The 15,031-nt window shown below is 36.4% G+C and overlaps 1 protein-coding gene across 3 annotated transcripts in view; it reads right to left on the reverse strand.

Annotated features, from left to right (window-relative positions):
- LOC306918873 (polyhomeotic-like protein 1) overlaps window positions 1-14,408 on the reverse strand; it is a 94,264-nt gene extending 79,856 nt beyond the window's left edge. For all 3 annotated transcript variants that reach the window (XM_079531725.1, XM_079531726.1, XM_079531724.1), the window contains exon 1: window positions 14,153-14,408. The gene's annotated coding sequence lies outside the window, so the exon portion shown is untranslated. The remainder of the gene's footprint in view (window positions 1-14,152) is intronic.
- Window positions 14,409-15,031: the final 623 nt, after the last annotated feature.

The raw sequence follows: 15,031 nt of genomic DNA on the forward strand, positions 1-15,031 counted from the left end.
TGATCTATTATACTATCAGATACCCTTACCAATCAGCACCAATAATGATCTATTATACTATCAGATACCCTTACCAATCAGCACCAATAATGATCTATTATACTATCAGATACCCTTACCAATCAGTACCAATAATGATCTATTATACTATCAGATACCCTTACCAATCAGCACCAATAATGATCTATTATACTATCAGATACCCTTACCAATCAGCACCAATAATGAACTATTATACTATCAGATACCCTTACCAATCAGCACCAATAATGATCTATTATACTATCAGATACCCTTACCAATCAGCACCAATAATGAACTATTATACTATCAGATACCCTTACCAATCAGCACCAATAATGATCTATCATACTATCAGATACCCTTACCAATCAGCACCAATAATGATCTATTATACTATCAGATACCCTTACCAATCAGCACCAATAATGATCTATTATACTATCAGATACCCTTACCAATCAGCACCAATAATGATCTTTAATACTATCAGATACCCTTACCAATCAGCACCAATAATGATCTTTAATACTATCAGATACCCTTACCAATCAGCACCAATAATGATCTATTATACTATCAGATACCCTTACCAATCAGCACCAATAATGATCTATTATACTATCAGATACCCTTACCAATCAGCACCAATAATGATCTATTATACTATCAGATACCCTTACCAATCAGTACCAATAATGATCTATTATACTATCAGATACCCTTACCAATCAGCACCAATAATGATCTATTATACTATCAGATACCCTTACCAATCAGCACCAATAATGAACTATTATACTATCAGATACCCTTACCAATCAGCACCAATAATGATCTTTAATACTATCAGATACCCTTACCAATCAGCACCAATAATGATCTATTATACTATCAGATACCCTTACCAATCAGCACCAATAATGATCTATTATACTATCAGATACCCTTACCAATCAGCACCAATAATGATCTATTATACTATCAGATACCCTTACCAATCAGCACCAATAATGATCTATTATACTATCAGATACCCTTACCAATCAGCACCAATAATGATCTTTAATACTATCAGATACCCTTACCAATCAGCACCAATAATGATCTTTAATACTATCAGATACCCTTACCAATCAGCACCAATAATGATCTATTATACTATCAGATACCCTTACCAATCAGCACCAATAATGATCTATTATACTATCAGATACCCTTACCAATCAGCACCAATAATGATCTATTATACTATCAGATACCCTTACCAATCAGTACCAATAATGATCTATTATACTATCAGATACCCTTACCAATCAGCACCAATAATGATCTATTATACTATCAGATACCCTTACCAATCAGCACCAATAATGAACTATTATACTATCAGATACCCTTACCAATCAGCACCAATAATGATCTTTAATACTATCAGATACCCTTACCAATCAGCACCAATAATGATCTTTAATACTATCAGATACCCTTACCAATCAGCACCAATAATGATCTTTAATACTATCAGATACCCTTACCAATCAGCACCAATAATGATCTTTAATACTATCAGATACCCTTACCAATCAGCACCAATAATGATCTTTAATACTATCAGATACCCTTACCAATCAGCACCAATAATGATCTATTATACTATCAGATACCCTTACCAATCAGCACCAATAATGATCTATTATACTATCAGATACCCTTACCAATCAGCACCAATAATGATCTTTAATACTATCAGATACCCTTACCAATCAGCACCAATAATGATCTATTATACTATCAGATACCCTTACCAATCAGCACCAATAATGATCTATTATACTATCAGATACCCTTACCAATCAGCACCAATAATGAACTATTATACTATCAGATACCCTTACCAATCAGCACCAATAATGATCTTTAATACTATCAGATACCCTTACCAATCAGTACCAATAATGATCTATTATACTATCAGATACCCTTACCAATCAGCACCAATAATGAACTATTATACTATCAGATACCCTTACCAATCAGCACCAATAATGATCTTTAATACTATCAGATACCCTTACCAATCAGTACCAATAATGATCTATTATACTATCAGATACCCTTACCAATCAGTACCAATAATGATCTATTATACTATCAGATACCCTTACCAATCAGCACCAATAATGAACTATTATACTATCAGATACCCTTACCAATCAGCACCAATAATGATCTATTATACTATCAGATACCCTTACCAATCAGCACCAATAATGATCTATTATACTATCAGATACCCTTACCAATCAGCACCAATAATGAACTATTATACTATCAGATACCCTTACCAATCAGCACCAATAATGATCTATTATACTATCAGATACCCTTACCAATCAGCACCAATAATGAACTATTATACTATCAGATACCCTTACCAATCAGCACCAATAATGATCTATTATACTATCAGATACCCTTACCAATCAGCACCAATAATGATCTATTATACTATCAGATACCCTTACCAATCAGCACCAATAATGATCTTTAATACTATCAGATACCCTTACCAATCAGTACCAATAATGATCTGTAATACTATCAGATACCCTTACCAATCAGCACCAATAATGATCTATTATACTATCAGATACCCTTACCAATCAGCACCAATAATGATCTTTAATACTATCAGATACCCTTACCAATCAGCACCAATAATGATCTATTATACTATCAGATACCCTTACCAATCAGCACCAATAATGATCTATTATACTATCAGATACCCTTACCAATCAGCACCAATAATGATCTATTATACTATCAGATACCCTTACCAATCAGCACCAATAATGATCTATTATACTATCAGATACCCTTACCAATCAGTACCAATAATGATCTATTATACTATCAGATACCCTTACCAATCAGCACCAATAATGATCTATTATACTATCAGATACCCTTACCAATCAGCACCAATAATGATCTATTATACTATCAGATACCCTTACCAATCAGCACCAATAATGATCTATTATACTATCAGATACCCTTACCAATCAGCACCAATAATGATCTATTATACTATCAGATACCCTTACCAATCAGCACCAATAATGAACTATTATACTATCAGATACCCTTACCAATCAGCACCAATAATGATCTTTAATACTATCAGATACCCTTACCAATCAGCACCAATAATGATCTATTATACTATCAGATACCCTTACCAATCAGCACCAATAATGATCTATTATACTATCAGATACCCTTACCAATCAGCACCAATAATGATCTTTAATACTATCAGATACCCTTACCAATCAGCACCAATAATGATCTTTAATACTATCAGATACCCTTACCAATCAGCACCAATAATGATCTTTAATACTATCAGATACCCTTACCAATCAGCACCAATAATGATCTATTATACTATCAGATACCCTTACCAATCAGCACCAATAATGATCTATTATACTATCAGATACCCTTACCAATCAGCACCAATAATGATCTATTATACTATCAGATACCCTTACCAATCAGCACCAATAATGATCTTTAATACTATCAGATACCCTTACCAATCAGCACCAATAATGATCTATTATACTATCAGATACCCTTACCAATCAGCACCAATAATGATCTTTAATACTATCAGATACCCTTACCAATCAGCACCAATAATGATCTATTATACTATCAGATACCCTTACCAATCAGCACCAATAATGAACTATTATACTATCAGATACCCTTACCAATCAGCACCAATAATGATCTATTATACTATCAGATACCCTTACCAATCAGCACCAATAATGATCTATTATACTATCAGATACCCTTACCAATCAGCACCAATAATGATCTTTAATACTATCAGATACCCTTACCAATCAGCACCAATAATGATCTATTATACTATCAGATACCCTTACCAATCAGCACCAATAATGATCTTTAATACTATCAGATACCCTTACCAATCAGCACCAATAATGATCTATTATACTATCAGATACCCTTACCAATCAGCACCAATAATGATCTATTATACTATCAGATACCCTTACCAATCAGTACCAATAATGATCTATTATACTATCAGATACCCTTACCAATCAGCACCAATAATGATCTATTATACTATCAGATACCCTTACCAATCAGCACCAATAATGATCTATTATACTATCAGATACCCTTACCAATCAGCACCAATAATGATCTATTATACTATCAGATACCCTTACCAATCAGCACCAATAATGATCTATTATACTATCAGATACCCTTACCAATCAGTACCAATAATGATCTTTAATACTATCAGATACCCTTACCAATCAGTACCAATAATGATCTATTATACTATCAGATACCCTTACCAATCAGTACCAATAATGATCTATTATACTATCAGATACCCTTACCAATCAGCACCAATAATGATCTATTATACTATCAGATACCCTTACCAATCAGTACCAATAATGATCTTTAATACTATCAGATACCCTTACCAATCAGTACCAATAATGATCTATTATACTATCAGATACCCTTACCAATCAGTACCAATAATGATCTATTATACTATCAGATACCCTTACCAATCAGCACCAATAATGATCTATTATACTATCAGATACCCTTACCAATCAGTACCAATAATGATCTTTAATACTATCAGATACCCTTACCAATCAGTACCAATAATGATCTATTATACTATCAGATACCCTTACCAATCAGTACCAATAATGATCTATTATACTATCAGATACCCTTACCAATCAGTACCAATAATGATCTTTAATACTATCAGATACCCTTACCAATCAGTACCAATAATGATCTATTATACTATCAGATACCCTTACCAATCAGCACCAATAATGATCTATTATACTATCAGATACCCTTACCAATCAGCACCAATAATGATCTTTAATACTATCAGATACCCTTACCAATCAGTACCAATAATGATCTATTATACTATCAGATACCCTTACCAATCAGCACCAATAATGAACTATTATACTATCAGATACCCTTACCAATCAGCACCAATAATGATCTTTAATACTATCAGATACCCTTACCAATCAGTACCAATAATGATCTATTATACTATCAGATACCCTTACCAATCAGTACCAATAATGATCTTTAATACTATCAGATACCCTTACCAATCAGCACCAATAATGATCTATTATACTATCAGATACCCTTACCAATCAGCACCAATAATGATCTTTAATACTATCAGATACCCTTACCAATCAGCACCAATAATGATCTATTATACTATCAGATACCCTTACCAATCAGCACCAATAATGATCTTTAATACTATCAGATACCCTTACCAATCAGTACCAATAATGATCTATTATACTATCAGATACCCTTACCAATCAGTACCAATAATGATCTTTAATACTATCAGATACCCTTACCAATCAGCACCAATAATGATCTATTATACTATCAGATACCCTTACCAATCAGCACCAATAATGATCTTTAATACTATCAGATACCCTTACCAATCAGCACCAATAATGATCTATTATACTATCAGATACCCTTACCAATCAGCACCAATAATGATCTATTATACTATCAGATACCCTTACCAATCAGCACCAATAATGATCTATTATACTATCAGATACCCTTACCAATCAGCACCAATAATGATCTATTATACTATCAGATACCCTTACCAATCAGCACCAATAATGATCTATTATACTATCAGATACCCTTACCAATCAGTACCAATAATGATCTATTATACTATCAGATACCCTTACCAATCAGTACCAATAATGATCTATTATACTATCAGATACCCTTACCAATCAGTACCAATAATGATCTATTATACTATCAGATACCCTTACCAATCAGCACCAATAATGATCTATTATACTATCAGATACCCTTACCAATCAGTACCAATAATGATCTATTATACTATCAGATACCCTTACCAATCAGCACCAATAATGATCTATTATACTATCAGATACCCTTACCAATCAGCACCAATAATGATCTATTATACTATCAGATACCCTTACCAATCAGCACCAATAATGATCTATTATACTATCAGATACCCTTACCAATCAGCACCAATAATGATCTATTATACTATCAGATACCCTTACCAATCAGTACCAATAATGATCTATTATACTATCAGATACCCTTACCAATCAGCACCAATAATGATCTATTATACTATCAGATACCCTTACCAATCAGCACCAATAATGATCTATTATACTATCAGATACCCTTACCAATCAGTACCAATAATGATCTTTAATACTATCAGATACCCTTACCAATCAGCACCAATAATGATCTTTAATACTATCAGATACCCTTACCAATCAGCACCAATAATGATCTATTATACTATCAGATACCCTTACCAATCAGCACCAATAATGATCTATTATACTATCAGATACCCTTACCAATCAGCACCAATAATGATCTATTATACTATCAGATACCCTTACCAATCAGCACCAATAATGATCTATTATACTATCAGATACCCTTACCAATCAGTACCAATAATGATCTATTATACTATCAGATACCCTTACCAATCAGCACCAATAATGATCTATTATACTATCAGATACCCTTACCAATCAGCACCAATAATGATCTTTAATACTATCAGATACCCTTACCAATCAGCACCAATAATGATCTATTATACTATCAGATACCCTTACCAATCAGCACCAATAATGAGCTTTAATACTATCAGATACCCTTACCAATCAGCACCAATAATGATCTATTATACTATCAGATACCCTTACCAATCAGCACCAATAATGATCTATTATACTATCAGATACCCTTACCAATCAGCACCAATAATGATCTATTATACTATCAGATACCCTTACCAATCAGTACCAATAATGATCTTTAATACTATCAGATACCCTTACCAATCAGTACCAATAATGATCTTTAATACTATCAGATACCCTTACCAATCAGCACCAATAATGATCTATCATACTATCAGATACCCTTACCAATCAGCACCAATAATGATCTATTATACTATCAGATACCCTTACCAATCAGCACCAATAATGATCTTTAATACTATCAGATACCCTTACCAATCAGCACCAATAATGATCTATTATACTATCAGATACCCTTACCAATCAGCACCAATAATGATCTATTATACTATCAGATACCCTTACCAATCAGCACCAATAATGATCTTTAATACTATCAGATACCCTTACCAATCAGCACCAATAATGATCTTTAATACTATCAGATACCCTTACCAATCAGCACCAATAATGATCTATTATACTATCAGATACCCTTACCAATCAGCACCAATAATGATCTTTAATACTATCAGATACCCTTACCAATCAGCACCAATAATGATCTTTAATACTATCAGATACCCTTACCAATCAGCACCAATAATGATCTTTAATACTATCAGATACCCTTACCAATCAGCACCAATAATGATCTATTATACTATCAGATACCCTTACCAATCAGTACCAATAATGATCTATTATACTATCAGATACCCTTACCAATCAGCACCAATAATGATCTATTATACTATCAGATACCCTTACCAATCAGCACCAATAATGATCTATTATACTATCAGATACCCTTACCAATCAGCACCAATAATGATCTTTAATACTATCAGATACCCTTACCAATCAGCACCAATAATGATCTTTAATACTATCAGATACCCTTACCAATCAGCACCAATAATGATCTTTAATACTATCAGATACCCTTACCAATCAGCACCAACAATGATCTATTATACTATCAGATACCCTTACCAATCAGCACCAATAATGATCTTTAATACTATCAGATACCCTTACCAATCAGCACCAATAATGATCTATTATACTATCAGATACCCTTACCAATCAGCACCAATAATGATCTTTAATACCGCGCTATGAGCTTGTAGGTCTGCTATTTTTTGAAAAATCGTGAAAATGTGCATGGCGCAAATCTTTGAATATATGTGACCCCACGCGATATAGAGACTGCCATCGCGGGGGTGGCAACTGTTCAGGACAGCTGAAAAACTATTTTATTTTTCCTTTTTTATTTTTCTGTCTAAAATGATCTGAAGCTATTAGTAGGGGAGCCTATCACTTTCCGTGATTTTGGAATGTTAATTTTTGGAGACAGGTATATCTTGATTCTTGGGGTTACCAGAATGCCAAAAAAACATGTCTCCAATTTTTTATGACAGGTTTAGCATGTTTAATTAGCATAATTAGCTAATAAATTGTCAAAAACGGAAATGGCAATAACTTTGCTTCTAGGTAACTTATAAAGGTGATCTAAGAGTCTGAGTCCATGTTTGTGATGTCCAGAAATGCATCTGTTACCATTGTGAAGTCATACAAGCTTTCCTAATTAGCATAATTCCCATAAATTATGCAAAAACGAGGTGAACATCAGCAAATTGCTGCATGTTTTACTTTTAGTCAACTTTGAAAGCTTCTCACAGACTCCATGTGTATGTTTACAACTCCAGGAATAATTATCATCCTATGAATAAATCATGCAACCTTTTGTCTATGTAATAATTATGTAATAATCACACCAAAACCAGAAATAGCTATATTTCGTTGCTTTAAGTTAATTAATAAATGTGATCTTACAGACAGTAAGTCTGTTTGCATGTCTAGAAAATATTCTCTTTCCATAACTAGGATATGCAACCTTTCCATTATTAGCTTTATATATATATATATATATATATATATATATATATATATATATATATATATATATATATATATATATCCCTCATAAAATAAAGAACAATATGAGAAATGGTCACAGAATTATCACATGATTTTTATTCTAATATTTACAGAAAGTTTTGAAAACACATTTAATTGAAGGGTCTTCGTCATCGTCAATCCCCAACAGATGTGCCTTGTTTACATTACCACACACCTCTAATCATCGGCCCTACACATGCACATCTCAGAGCAGTTCAAATTTTGAGATCGACAAGAACAATGTGATATGCACTGTGATTTCTTGCAGACACATTTTATCAGTTGGGTAATGGTGGCTGGGCCGTGGGTATCCCGTGTTGTGACTGGCACCAGTTGATCTCCCTCAGCCTCCCATCCATTTTTAGTTTCTGGTGGCATCTGTGGGTTAGGTACGTGGTCCTGATCCCATACCATTGCCTGATAATATGCATGGGTAATGGCTTGATTTAATGCTGCTTGTGTAGGTGGCAGCTTCTCGGCTTCTAATTGTTTCTTTGTGAATAACCTCCACCTGAGCTCATCAACATCCACAGGATTTGTACCGGGCTCGTACAGCTGGCAAACAAATGCTTCAATCTTTTTTGACAGTTGTACCCTTCCAGCTAAGAGTGTAACTGTCATAGATGGAATGGCATTGGTACAGGCAATGGGAAAGCCACCATGGATCAAGACATGTTCCCAGTAAGCTGACCACTCCATAGCCACACTGGACAGGAAGACCAAAGAACATAGTGAGATCCATGTAGTATTTGACCGACGCCAGGGTGGAAAGCCCCGGGCCCCTACCACTTATCATGTGGAAGACAACACACCGGGGAAGTGTCAGAAAAACAGTTCTTGTCAGGTATCAGCACCAAAGATGAGCTGACTGTCTTATCTTGCTAAGAAAGCCCTCCAACACTTCCAGGTGAAACCCAATGTTTTTATAATCACGTCAAGGCAGGCTGTCCACTCAAACTCTATCGATGTAAAACATCTCCACAGCGTACAGGAAGAGGCTGACACAAGGATAATCCTGCACAGCCTGGATGCTGTCCGAAGAGGGGCAACACAGCTCTACATTGAGTCCCCTGACACTGATGTCTTTGTTCTTACAATACGACGGTACCATCAGCTGTGCAAGGACATCTATTTCATCACCGGTGTGGGGAACAAAAAACGTATCATCGCTGGAGCCAGTAGTGCAGGCACTGGGTAAAACGAGGACTTCAGCCTTACCAGGGTTCCATGCCGTCTCTGGAGCTGATCAGACAGCTCCAGGGAATTTAACCTGTTGGCCAGGTCTAAACAGGTGTCCTGTGGAGGTGGTATCTGCAGTTGCTACTGTATATACTATGAGCTACAAAAAGGCTCAGTTCTGACGCAGCACGTACCTAACCCACAGATGCCACCAGCAACTGAATATGGATGGGAGGCTGAGGGAGCTCAACTGGTGCCAGTCACAACACGGGATACCCACGGGCCAGCCACCATTACCCAACTGATCAAATGTGTCTGCAAGAAATCACAGTGCATATCACATTGTTCTTGTCGATCTAAAATTTGAACTGCTCTGAGATGTGCATGTGTGGGGCAGATGATTAGAGGTGTGTGGTAAGCAAGGCACATCTGTTGGGGATTGACGATGACGACGAAGATGGAGACCCTTCAATTTTCAAAACTTTCTGTAAATATTAGAACAAACAATCTGATAATTCTGTGACCATTTCCCATATTGTTCTTTCTTGCGACTGCAGGTCGCCTTTAGGAAATTATGGACGGGCCTGCCCCAAAGTTATTAGTTCTCAACAGGCCCGAAAATTTAATTAGATCGCTATATGGAGCTGACCTGTTCTGACATTCCATATGTTGATCTGACCTCATCAAACCCTGTACACTCAAGACACGCTCCATATATGGCCAGTTCAGAATACATTCCATATGTTGATCTGACCCCCCATGCCAAAGCACCAGCACTCGCCCAGCAGTCTGTCATGACCCAGGCAGATATGTTGATCTGACCCCCCATTCCAAAGCACCAGCACTCGCCCAGCCCTTTAGTGCGAGGTCGCTTCTAATATTTTCTAGACATGCAAACAGACTTACACTGTCTGTAAGATCATGCGTATTAATTAACTTAAAGCAAAGAAATACAGCTATTTCTGGTTTTGGTGTGATTATTACATAATTATTACATAGACAAAAGGTTGCATGATTTATTCATAGGATGATAATTATTCCTGGAGTTGTAAACATACACTTGAAGTCTGTGAGAAGCTTTCAAAGTTGACTAAAAGTAAAACATGCAGCAATTTGCTGATGTTCACCTCGTTTTTGCATAATGTATGGCAATTATGCTAATTAGGAAAGGTTGTATGACTTCACAATGGTAACAGATGAATATCTGGACATCACAAACATGGACTCAGACTCTTAGATCACCTTTATAAGTTACCTAGAAGCAAAGTTATTGCCATTTCCGTTTTTGACAATTTATTAGCTAATTATGCTAATTAAACATGCTAAACCTGACATAAAAAATTGGAGACATGTTTTTTTGGCATTCTGGTAACCCCAAGAATCAAGATATACCTGTCTCCAAAAATTAACATTCCAAAATCACGGGCATCAAAATTTGATTGATAGGCTCCCCTACTATATATTATTATTCATGTAATGTTAGCGCAGGTCTGAAATAAATGTCAGAGCTTAACTCGGCATGTAAACATGACATAATTGTATTAATGTTTAAGTGTAATGATTTTATTGACCGGATTATCCGTAGTCCTCCAGCCGTTAGCTTAAATGTGCTAATATTATAAGCTAACTGCATTACTAAAGCCAATGTATTGCGGTAAATGCGGCATGTCCGCGGTAAATTACTTATAAAAGTGAGTCGCGTTATATTTACCTTAAATACCAGCCAAAGTACATTCCAAATCAACAATTATTTGCCACGTTATGTTGTTATATCAGTTTAATTAATAAAAAACATTACGTTTCTTCTTCGTTGGTATAAGGGGAAATGTTGAAACACTGCCGCATTTCTTCTTCTTTGTTTTTGTGAAATGTTGAGTGACGGCCTGAGATTGGCTAATTCCGTATGACGCAGGCGCCTGTGATTGGCTCTGGCTGTGTTTTACTTCCTTATTGTTCCTTATTTCTCAGATTTCTCAGATTTGTTTGAGAAACGGATATTATTATTATGCTATTATGATTAACGTGAATGAAGCTTTACTTCATCAGAGTTACGCAAACTCCGTTTACTTCATGGGGCCAGTCTGTCTGTTAGTCTGTCAGTCAATGGCGGCTCTTCTACATAACCTTCTTTGTCCCTATTTGAAGGCCTCAAATGCCTTCAAATAGGGACAACCGGAAGTTTACGGAATGCATTGCAGTCTATGGGCTCGTGCAAGTACATGAACCACGTGACCGGGCTGTTTTCTGCCCCCTCAATATCGCAACTCTTCTATAAGATGGCTCTCCGCATCAAGTGCATAATACTTGTTTATTTGGAGTGAACATGACATTGACGAGTAAATAATATTAACACGACTCCCGTCGATAAGTTATTTAGCCTGGACATTTCCGCATTTAGCTGAAAACGGGCTTAGTACTATTCGGCTAGCGGCAGGAGCTAACGGCTAACAGTCCAGGCCAGGCAGATGCAAAGATGCTGTCTACCATTCTGTCAATGTAAGCGTTTGTATAGCTGTTGCAAAAGACACAAAGCTACAGAGCTACAAAGATGAACTGGTTTCAACTTCACCTACACAGATTCAAAGCTACAAATACGCTGTGTATCTTTGTTTTTGTTCCCCTCTATTGAGAACAAAGGGACGTTTAATAAAAACTGTGGTAACTGCATTATGTATTCAACTTTGACTACTATTTGAATCTACCCCAATAACATAATATAGGTGCTAAAACATTGACATTTTCCAGTTACTTATTTTGATAATTATTATAAAACATACATTAACCACTTCAAACTTATATGCATTAGTATGAATAGGGTAGTAGTACTTTAACTTAAGTAAATCAATTGGGTAATTTATAGTATAGGCCTACTACTTTTTTGAATTTGACAATTTTATAAAGGCTCATTTCCTTACTATACCCTGACCCAGAATTAATAACTATAGCTTCACTCTTGTTTTCGACTCAATACTGCCCCCGCCTGGGGGGGTAGAGTACCTCATTTTAGCAATGAAGAGGAAACAGCGCCCCCAAATGCCACTGACCGTGGAACTGCATCTTTGAAGACCAAATTCTCAGATTGCTGTATCTCTGCAAGACATTACTCTATAAGCCATATCTCAAAAACTAGTGGGTCAAACTGCACAACCAATATGTCAATTTGAAGCTATGATTCCCTGCTTTCATATGACATGATAAAAACAAAAATGAAAAAAATCCAATGGCAGTCCTTCGATCAAATCTGGTCACATATATTCTTTCAGAGCGAACGCTTTTAACTCAAATCTTTGGGGTTCCTGGAACAACGTATTTACAGATGGGGGTCAATTACATATCATTTTTGGGGTCCTTGACCTGAAATATTGAGCACCACTGATACAGAAACATAGGTATTTCAGTAAACCGTCAGGGTTTCAAAGACTTTTTTTTTTAATTTCGACGGCCAACAACAGTGGTCCTTGAGGCGGTTCCAGGTGGTCCCCAGCTAAATGTGGGAGTTGGTAACCAAATTAACCCTCATATCTTGAACTAGTGAGAGCGTAAAATTAAACCAAATGGACCCATAAGAGTTAAATTATTGAGAGAATGTGGAAGAATTGTTATTTTGATCAACCAAACTATCATTTTGCTGGGTACCCCCTGGGAGTCCCTCAGGTACCCCTGGGGGTCCCCGGACCCCACTATGTGCATCGTGTTGTAATGTGTAGCATATTTGCACAACGAGGTTTGCACAGGTTTTGCAATCCTTATAATTGAATTATTGGCTCGACTTGTTGCATGAATTAATCAACTTGTAAAAACGACAGAAGGCCATTTGCAAAAGCTTGCATGCATTTATATAGAGCTAGCAATGGGGGAGTTTATGCTAGATTGAGGACACTGACTGACACTGTATGGTAAACACTTAATTCTAGCATGTTTGGCTAGCAGCAGCAGCTGAGCTGCAGCTGTGTGTGTGTGTGTGTGTGTGTGTGTGTGTGTGTGTGTGTGTGTGTGTGTGTGAGCGCGTGCGTATAACGGTGCACAACAACAGACACGCATACAACAGTCCTTACCGTGCAGTATCCCGGTGGTGATGTGTCTCCTCTATGAAGCAGCAGGACTGCATGAGATGGTCTCGGTTAATAATGAAGACATCTTCAGCTGCTGCGGTTGCTTTGATCTCTAAATCTATACAAAAGAGAATGTGGTGTATTCTTATCTATATTAACGGGCAGGTTGTGCAGCCAGCCGATGGCCGATGGTGTTGTTATGTATATGATGTTTTTGCATCATATTATAAATGGTTGTTGCAGCTGACCTGGTGGAAACGCCTCCCTCTTTATTTTTTTATTTTGTTCTCTTTCCGGGGCTGTTGCTTTTTTTTTTTCTTTTCTTTTTTCTGCCTTTTCCGGCGCAGTGGAATGACGGAGGGGGGGGGGGCGGGGGAATTATTTATATATATATTTATGGTGTGTGTGTGTGTGTGTGTTTGCGTGCGTGCGTGCGTGCGTGGTTGCCCGTGCATGCGGACATCTGTTCTTATTTGTCAACAAGCAACACCAAAGTGAAGTGACAGACAGGGAGCAGAGCGCGACTGTGTTCTTGACACCGACCAAACATAACGGTCTGCAATGTTGTGGTGGTGTGATGTCCTACATTTAATGTACCCTTATAACCTTAGAGCAGGGGTTCTCAACCCGGGGGGTCGCCAAATTATTTTGGGGGGTCCCCAAATAAATTAAATAAAACAAACAAAAAAAACATGTTTTTCTTTTTTCTTTTTTTGCAACTGAATGGCTGGAAAATGGAAATTAAGAGTTTACACATAGCACACATATAGCATAGTACATGCATACACCTTCCCTAATGATTATATCTGGTTTCAGTATTTATTTATGGTAGGCTTACCATACGTCCTCTTTTGCCCGGACAAGTCCTCTTTTGGGGGGCTG

This window comes from Electrona antarctica, assembly GCF_951216825.1.
Source record: "Electrona antarctica genome assembly, contig: scaffold_125, whole genome shotgun sequence".
NCBI lineage: Eukaryota > Metazoa > Chordata > Actinopteri > Myctophiformes > Myctophidae > Electrona > Electrona antarctica.